The sequence below is a fragment of the Lycium barbarum genome, chromosome 11 (assembly GCF_019175385.1).
Source record: "Lycium barbarum isolate Lr01 chromosome 11, ASM1917538v2, whole genome shotgun sequence".
Lineage (NCBI taxonomy): Eukaryota > Viridiplantae > Streptophyta > Magnoliopsida > Solanales > Solanaceae > Lycium > Lycium barbarum.
The window spans coordinates 11,329,127-11,338,601 of record NC_083347.1 but is presented as its reverse complement, the minus strand read 5'-3'; the positions used below and the strand labels follow the sequence as shown (position 1 = coordinate 11,338,601).

Genomic DNA, 9,475 nt, shown 5'->3' with positions numbered 1-9,475 from the left:
TAGAAATGGCTTGACTACATGAACGTGAAGGAAACATGGCATGAAACATGGAAACTGAACTAACATGACATGATTACATGGAAACGTTTATCTGAGACATGAACATAGGCACTGGATAGCTGATATGAGTGTGGAACATGAGACATAACATGACATGGGGCTGGAAACTAACATGACATAGTTTCATGAAAACATCAGTGCCCAAACATGAGACATGAATAGCGCATACATGAACTTGAACGTGAAACATGAGGCATGAATACATAAGCGACATTATAACTCTTCTCCAAAATGTCATTAAGCCATCATTAATTCGATACTCGTAATTCTTGCCCGACACACAACATATACCTTGCTTTTCTTAACAATTTTCGTCTCCTACCACAAGTGTCTTTGAAATCTCATTTAGAATCATTAAATATTACTTCTTACTCGTCAACATGTCGTATACGCCATACCCTTAGTGGGTCTATCCGTGGTACGCTAACGGGGAAATTTCCAAGGTGTAACATTCTCCCTCTCTTTTGGAACATTCGTCCTCGAATGTTAAACATTCGGAATTTTACAAAAATTTCGTCAGAGTTTCCCCTGTAATATGGCACTACCAACCTGTCACAACAGCCCATAATATCATTGCCTCACAGGGCTACATCACAATAGCACTATAAATTGGCCACACACGACCAAAAGCATGAAAAGAAAGCTTACATACCTCAAAATCTTGGCGTTTCATCATAAATCTCTTCTGAGGGCTGAAACAAGTGCGGGTACATGGATTTCATATCCTTCTCGGCTTCCCATGTAGCTTTCTCAACTTTCTGACTCCTCCATAGGACTTTCACTGAGACTACTTCCTTAGTTCTCAACTTGCGAACTTGACGGTCAAGAATGGCTACGGGGATCTCCTCATACGTCAAACCATCTTTAACTATTATAGTATCAGCAGGAACAACCAACGACGGGTCTCCCACACACTTCCTCAACATGGACACATGAAACACGGGATGTACAGCAGCCAAATCTTGTGGCAACTCAAGTTCATAAGCCACTAGACCGACCTTTCGTAGAATTCTGTAAGGTCCAATATATCTGGGACTTAGCTTCCCTTTCTTGCCAAATCTCATAATACCTTTCATGGGTGAGACTTTAAGGAACACCCAATCATCAACAAAAAATTCTAAGTCCCTTCGCCTCACATCTGTGTAAGACTTCTGGCGACTTTGAGCAGTTTTCAAACGTTTCTGTATTAACTTGACCTTTTTCCATAGCTTGATAAACCAAGTCTGTTCCTAAAAACTCTGTTTCACCTACTTCGAACCAACCAATTGGTGATCTACACCTTTGCTCAAAAAGGGTTTCAAACAGTGTCATCCCAATACTAGCATGGTAATTATTTTGTAAGTCAACTCAATAAGAGACAGGTGGTCATCCCAATTACCATTGAAATCAAGGACACATGGTTACTGAACTGAATGTCTATTGAACTGACTGAATACTGGGATGACTGAATACTGAGCTAACTGAATACTGGATTAGCTGAATACTAAGCTGACTGAATACTGTAATAGCTGAATACTGAGCTTACTGAATACTGGACTGGCATGAATACGTGAGTACTGGACTGATATCTGAGTACTAAGCTGACATAAATATCTGAGTATTGAGCTAACATGAATATTATAACATGAGATCTGAATAGCGTATCTGTCTGACTATTTATCTGAGGATGAAAGACTGTGCTAAGGTTCACCTTGGTACCCAATCCTTTCTGAAAGGATTTTCAGAAGTTCGTTGTGAACTGAAAACCATAATCTGAAATAATGGACACTAGGATCCCACACAATATGGAAATTTCATTAACATATGACTTGCCATAATTTTTTTGTTCAATCTGTGGTCTTAAGTGGCAAGAAGTGTGTTGACTTCGTAAGTCTGTCCATAATCATCCTAATTAAATCATGTCTCCTAGCTGAACAAGGTGGACCTAGAATGGTGAGCTTCTGACATGATTCGCTTTCTGAGCCCATCTATATCTGGAACACACAATCTACCTCGATACCTCAAGGTACCATCATCTTCCCCTTGTTCGAAAGCTGTCGTCTTATGCTTGTGAATCCCCTCTCTCAGCTGTAACAAGTAGGAATCACCAAACTGCTTCTCTCTAAATTCAATGACTAAGCAGGAATAAGCCATGTTCTGGACAACAACTCCACCTACTTCGGAGCCTGAAAGTCGAATTCCTAGCTTGGATAAGCGGTGAACTTCTTTCACCATAGTTCTCTTGTCTGTCTAAATAATGAGTCATACTTCCCATACTTTTTTGTTTTTTACTCCCATCGGAGCAATTTCTCATGGGAAAAAACTAAATTTACTTACATGAACGGGTTGCTACTGTATTCATAACTGGCATACTCCATCTTAACGACTTAACTCTGCTCACACTTGTAAATCTTAGGACAACCCCTTTTGACAACTCTTAAAGGCTATTCTTCTATAGTTTGCTCTCTTACGGCTTTAGCTGATTTCTTCTTCCATTAATCACTCTACTCTGAACTTAACTTAAGCCCTTGGTTTCTAACACACATTCGGATGTATCCGAACTGTCACCTACTCAAGGTGTTCATCTGAATAGGAAATCAAATCATATTTCTCAAAGTCAGTCGTACTCGCAACTTAGTCAAATCTTATCATTACTGTTGACATGGCTTTTCTAGACATATTACGAACGTATATCTCATTATCCTTCTATTTCTAGGAAAATTTTGGCAGAGTTTCCTTTGTATTTCTTACTATCCCAAAACCTGCACGCAGGAAATACCAACAATGCCTAACAAGGCCAGCATATATATACATATATATCATATCACATCATAGCCACACAAGGCTCCCAATTTCAACAGCAGTGTATAAAGAAAAATGATGAACTTACCTCATATGTCCAACGCAAACTGTACCTGTTACAATTTCCTGTTTATTTTCCCTTTCAATCTTTAACAGCAGATGGAATGGGTCCTGATGACCTCCGGTAGAATACTGTCTGCCTCCACTTCTTTGAAATCCTCCATGATTTACCTTTTTCCTGTTGACTTAGCTCCTTTTCTAATTTCTCTAATATCCTCTCCCTGTTGTATTCCATTCTCCTTTCTCAAGAACATCATTATAATTCAACATACCATTCACTCCACTACACCCCTTCTCGAGCAACTTACATTGTATTCCACTTTTTATAGCACTTGAAGTTTCATTTGTTACCAGTAAGTACTGTACAATTGTGCCCCCTATGGGTAAACATCCTTACTTGGAACTTGAATTACCTGTCTACCTCTTGCGCATTAGAAACGTACGTAATTCGAGAAGAAGAGAAGTTACTTATCGCTCTAAGCTTCATGGCATGATCTAGAGTAGAAAGAAATGAGACAAATCCTGAATGTCTTGGTGGTCAACTGTTTATATGTATGTGGCCCTCACACATATAAAAGAGACCCCACTGGACACGGTTTCATAGACTCCCTAAAGACCCTTGAACCTAGGCTTTGATACCAATCTTTGTCATGCCCCGAACTATGGCCTGGACGTAACACCGCACTCGGTGCCTGACTGCATGTGACCGAGCGAACCACATGGCTTGCTGAATCATCATGATACATAACGTAAGCGGAATATAACATAAATGCATAGTGAGCCTTTATAAAACATGGTAAGTCATAATACTTATTAAAATACTTGTTTAAACATGAGTGAGCCAAAATGGCTATACGACTCCAAATGTCTGACATGACATAACTGACTTGTCTAGTCTATGAAACCTCTAACATGAGTCTGAACATAAAATATACTTGCTGGGACAAGGCCCCCAGCATACCCTTAATGCATCAATGACATAAGGTAAACAACTGACTAAACCCCGAAGAGAATGGGGCTCACCCAAAAACTGATATGAGAGTTGTCCTACTGAACAGGTGTGTTATCCTGTACGTCAGTACCTGCATCGTGAAATGCAGTCCCCCAAGGCAAATAAACGGGGACGGCAGTACTTTGAATGTACTAGTATGTAAACACATGAGAGAAATAGCAGGCACATGATACATGAACATGAAATTGAAACTGAAACTGGATACTGAAACTGATCATAAACATGAGTACTGTCAACATGAAGAAATCTGTAATAATCTGTAATGATCTGTAATATTCTGTAATAATCTGTAATATTCTGTAATACCGACATGAACCACCACGGGGAGAAACGTGGAGTCTGATCTCTGCCCGATCAGCTAAGCCATCTCGTACCTTGCCGGGACACGAGACATGAACATGACATGAATGGATCCAAAATCCCTCAATGGGAAAAATATGAAGGAATCGTCCTAACTGGGCGGAGCGATCCTTATCCTACGTTGGCATACGTAGTTTCAGGCTATCTGAGCCTTCTCGGTATTAATACAACTCCCGAACATGAAAATAACTGAAAACATGATTTCTGAATCTTGACATGAACATGGGTACATGAAGACATGACAATAAATACATATATAAAAGTTTTTCATGAAAATAAGCATAATATCTCATATCTTGTGTTATAGAACCCGTGGAATGCAAGTTATGGGTTTTTCATAGATTACGGACCGAGTCTCAATTACCAAAACAGTAAATTAAGACTAATCAAACGGAATTGTAACTGACCATATAATATACATCATGGTTCAAGTGTCTAGGGTTCAACATGAATATGCCTAGAATAATAAAACTTGGTGTGTAATCATGGAATATTGAAACATGGGGAAGATCAAGGATGTTCCCACACGTGGATAGCGCCTACATACCTTGACTTCCTGCTTTTGAGCGTATCACAATGTCCTTCAATCCCTTTAACTTCAATCTATAGCAATCAATGTCATAGGGATTCTATATTAGCAACAATATCCATGCTTTGTTCATCTAAGCATTTTATCAAACACTTGGTGGGCATGAAGCTCCACAACCCTCACTAATGGTGTTTTCTTCACCCAATACCCATTCTATTACTTCTAGCTACTTCTACAATCTCAATTAGATGTAATTAACATCATTCTCCATCACTCATATGAATACAACAATCCCAAGTCAACAATCCAAAAACCCTAGCATAGTTCATATAATTCTCTTTATCAAACCCATTTACTATTCTCCCAAGAACTCATCAACACTTTAATCATCATGAGAAAGTCATGAAACTTACCTTAGATAGTGGTTGAACAAGTCTTGAGTGGAGTTACTCCTCTAGCACCAAAACCCTACTTCACTTCCCTTGGGTTTTCTTGAATTAGATGAACTTTGGCTACGTTTCATACATTTGGGTTCATGGATTTGGTGTTATTGATTATGGATTTCCCTTGAATTTTCTTGTGGATGAATGTTAGAGAGTATTTTAGAGGTTTTCTTGACCAAGAATGATGAAAAATATGATTTTGATCGAGTTGGGTCTTATTTAAAGTAGTCCAGAAAAGTCTGGACAAAATCTCTCTGGCACACTCTGCGGCGGAACTGCGGGGCCGCATGTCGTGTTTGCGGGTCGCATCTTGAGCCGCATAGTGTGATAGAGGTGATATTCTGCCGAACAGTCTGTCCTAAAATGGCCATAACCTTTTGTGCATAGCTCTGTTCAAGACCCATAATATACCGTTGGAAAGTTATTTCAAAGGGCTACAACTTTCATCAAGGAAGTTTTCCCAAATTCGCAATTAATAAAGGGGTTATGGTCGTTGGAAGTAAGGCCTTCTATAAACTCACTTGCAAACATGCTTCGTAGAGTGGTTTTCAACTTTGCTTTGCCCAAAGACTCTTCTCATGTCTTGATTGGGTTTCAAACACCATTTATACTACTCAAATTGGGTTCATCATACCCCCATCTTATAAGACAAATCTTAACCCGAAGCTACGAGGTGTTACATCACAAGACTGATCATTCAACAAAAATGTTTGTTCTTTTATAAAATTTCATAAAAATAAAGTACATAGAAAAAAAAAAGTTAATTTTTCTTTTATAAATTATATTTTAATGTACTTAGTTAAGAATATACTTCATAGGGGTGTGAGTGTTTGATTTTCACATACAGGGGGTGTACAGGAAACTGAGTTATATTATAAGGGTATTTAGTATAACCCAAAAAAACAACTCGAGGAGGTCAACGCACTCGTTTAGCCCTCTTCTAGTTCTCCAACTTGTAAAAACTAGTTGATTGTTGCTTTCTTGATCATATTATATTTTGCATAAGATAAATCTGTCAATCTAGAAAATACCAAATATCTTAATGCATTGAGCTTAGAATCTTTCAAACAACCAAAGATCTTACGTTAAAATTCAATCTGTTTTCTTCTCATGCTGAACAAAGGCACTTTGCCTTCTGTTAAAGTTTTCTTATGGCTTTATGCTGGATATTTCCTCTCTCCTTCATTCTTTCTTGTTCTTTTCATTTGATGGTCAGCCAACCCTTTGATTATCCAACTGCAAATCTTTCTACAACTTGGATCAATAGCTTATCTGCACGGATTTCACTGATGGCTCAATAGCAAGGCCTATATTACTCAGAGGAACCTTTGGTAATAGTAAGGCCTATATTACTCAGAGGAACCTTTGGTCCAAGATATGCTTGTGGTTTCTACTGTAATGGAAATTGTGAAAGTTACCTCTTTTCCATATTCATTGTGCAAACCTACAGTTCCTCTATTATTCTAGATGGATTCCCACAAGTTGTTTGGTCTGCTAACAGGAACAATCCAGTTAAGATCAATTCTACTTTGCAACTTACAGCAGAAGGAGACTTAGTGCTCAGAGACGCTGATGGTACTTTGGCTTGGTCAACAAATACTGCTGGGAAATCTGTTGCTGGCTTAAACCTGACTGATGAGGGGAATCTTGTTCTGTTTGATTCCAAGAATGCAACTTTTTGGCAATCTTTTGATCACCCAACTGATTCTTTGGTTCCAGGGCAGAAGTTAGTATCGGGGATGAAGCTAACAGCAAGTGTTTCAAGAACAAACTGGACCGAAGGAGGTTTTTTCTCCTTCTCTACTACCGATCATGGTTTGGTTGCTTTTATAGAGTCAAATCCTCCCCAAACTTACTTTTCATGCTCTATTAATGGGTTGAATGCAAGTTCTACTGTGTATTTGAATGGGAGCTTAGCTTTACTCTCAAATTATAGTGATTCTGAAGATCCGCGGCCACTGGTTTCTATTCCTCCAGCATCGTCTGCTCAATATATGAAACTGGAGTCTATACTTGAAAGTGTATGAGTGGCAAAGTCAGTGGAAAGAGGTGGATGATCTCCTGGCAGGTTTTATGGTGAGTGCAATTATCCCATGGTCTGTGGAAGATACGGCATTTGCTCAGGGGGTCAATATAGTTGTCCCAAATCAAGCTCTAATTCAACTACCTATTTCAGACAGGTAAATGATAGGCAGGCTAATCTGGGTTGCTTTGAGATAACAAGGCTGACTTGTAATGATTTAAAAGACCACAAATTTCTGGAACTTGAAGATGTGGACTATTTCACGTTTACTGCAGATATTACAGACACTGATATGAATACATGTAAAGATGCATGTTTGAGGAACTGTTCCTGTAAAGCTCCTTTATTTCATAGTGGTTTAAACTCTTCCAGGGGGGAGTGCTACCTACCATCCGAGATCTTCTCATTAATGAATAATGAGAAGGACAGGACAAAGTATGATTCCCATGCATTTATAAAAGTGCAGGTTGAAGCTAAACCAGCTGCTTCTAAAGGGAAAAGGCCCATTAATGTTGCTATAATGCCCACTGTCACTGGATTTGCCATCCTAGGCGTCATATATGGAATTGCAGTTTTTATATTCAGGAAGAAGAAAAAGGCCAATGAAGACGAGGAGAATTATCTAGATCATGTGCTAGGAATGCCCACTAGATTTTCTTACGATGATCTAAAGACTGCAACGGATAACTTCACAAAGAAGCTTGGTCAAGGAGGATTTGGGTCAGTGTTTGAAGGGTGCTTAGAAGATGGCACAAAAATTGCAGTGAAATGCCTTGATGGAATAGGCCAAGTCAAAAAATCATTCTTAGCTGAGGTTGAAACTATTGGCAGCATACATCATGTAAACTTGGTGCAATTAATTGGCTTCTGTGCTGAGAAATCTCATAGGCTTCTGGTATATGAGTTCATGAGCAATGGATCACTAGAAAAATGGATCTACCATGGGAAACAAGAGCTTACTCTTGATTGGAATTGCAGGAGGAAGATTATTCAAGATATAGCCAAAGGATTAGCCTACCTTCATGAATAATGCAGGCAAAAGATTCTACATTTGGATATTAAGCCCCCAAACATACTCCTAGATGATAAGCACAACGCGAAACTCTCTGACTTTGGGCTTTCAAAGCTAATTGATCGGAATCAGAGCCAAGTAAGGACTACGATGAGAGGCACTCCTGGTTATTTGGCTTCTGAATGGCTTAATGGAGTTATAACAGAAAAGGTAGATGTCTATAGCTTTGGCATTGTGATCTTGGAAATTTTAAGCGGAAGAAGACATTTCGAGGCATCCGAGTCTGAAGACCAGAAGGTAATGTTGAACTTATTCAGGAAAAAGGCAGAGGAAGGGAAATTGGAGGATCTTATTGATAAGCACAGTGAAGATATGCAGTTATACAAAGAAGATGTAATAGAGACGATGCAGATTGCTGCCTGGTGTTTACAAGGTGACTACACAAAGAGGCCATCAATGTCAATGGTGGTCAAGGCCATGGAGGGTGTTTTGGAAGTTGAAAAGAATCTAGACTACAGTTTCCTTAAGCCACAAATGGTGAGTAAACTACCAAATATCACTCATGCAAATTCAACTCCTTTACTACCTTCAGTCCTATCAGGCCCAAGGTGAGGAGAGTTTTGCTAATTCCTAGTATTGCTACAATTGCACCTTGTTTGCTGCTGTGTAAATTTCTTCTCCAATGTCCAAGAATTTTATGATAGTTTTCTTCAAATTATACATGCAAAGTCTGTTCAATATATACATGCTCCTTTTTCTCATTAAAGAGGGGTGGAGAAGTGATCAAGCTATCCATCCACTTATCAAAACTTAGTGCAATTTGTACCGGATTCAAAGGACATTTTGGTACATTACACACATCTTTAATTTAAAACCATACGATTTAAAAGTCTTCCTTATTTTCTTAAATTTCATGCCTTGTCAAACTAAGACACTTAAATTGAAAGGATGGAGTATTCAAGTTTTATGCCGATCAAACATAAATATTTGAAAAAGTTCCATAAATGTAAGTGTGTTTACATCTATGTGTACAAAAGCAATGTCATATTTTGAAATACTATACCCCCTGGGGAGTGTAATCCAATAAGTTGAATTGTCTCAATCTTTTGCCACTATATTTGTGGTCGAAGCTACTTGACCTAGTCCAATTTATTGAGCTTCGAAGTGATTTGTTGTTTTGTTATCTTCTTGGTGT

The 9,475-nt window shown here is 38.6% G+C and overlaps 1 pseudogene; it reads left to right on the top strand.

The window, feature by feature from the left end:
• Window positions 1–6,108: 6,108 nt before the first annotated feature.
• Window positions 6,109–9,127, top strand: LOC132617508 (G-type lectin S-receptor-like serine/threonine-protein kinase SD2-5; annotated as a pseudogene).
• The last annotated feature ends 348 nt before the right edge of the window (window positions 9,128–9,475 follow it).